The sequence below is a fragment of the Egretta garzetta genome, unplaced genomic scaffold (assembly GCF_000687185.1).
Source record: "Egretta garzetta isolate BGI_Z169 unplaced genomic scaffold, ASM68718v1 scaffold797, whole genome shotgun sequence".
NCBI classification, from domain to species: domain Eukaryota; kingdom Metazoa; phylum Chordata; class Aves; order Pelecaniformes; family Ardeidae; genus Egretta; species Egretta garzetta.
Window position 1 is genome coordinate 461416 of NW_009260172.1, and position 482 is coordinate 461897.

Below are 482 nucleotides of genomic sequence, written 5' to 3' on the forward strand. Positions count from 1 at the left end.
TTTTTGAGAGAGGCAGAGCTCACAGAGCTCCCACCTCCCATCAGGAGCACTGTGACAGGCGGGTATCCAAGATTCCGCAAGAAAAGTTTCCAAAAGCTTGAACAGGAAAAGGCAAAGCTGGAGTCAAGTTTTACATTAGCAGGGGGGAAGCAGGAACTGTTGGCACCAGCCCTGGGCGGCCGCGCAAGGGAAGAAGAAAGGCAGCCCCCGCCTGCAAGCAGCGCTGCTGCAGGCGCTTTTTCCCCGCTGGCGGGGAGCAGTCCGCGGCCGAAGCCGTCTGCTCCCGTGAGGGATTGGGCAGCGCGGGCTCTCCGGCGGAGAGCAGCACGGCGTATGCAGACGCCGCTGGGCTCCTCTCATCCCGCTGAACTAACTTTCCTCTTCCGCAAAAATTATACAGACGCGGGGGGGCTGGGGGGACGGGGGTGTTTGGCGTGTTACTGTTTTCACCACACACTCCTTACCCCTCCGAGCCTCCCGCT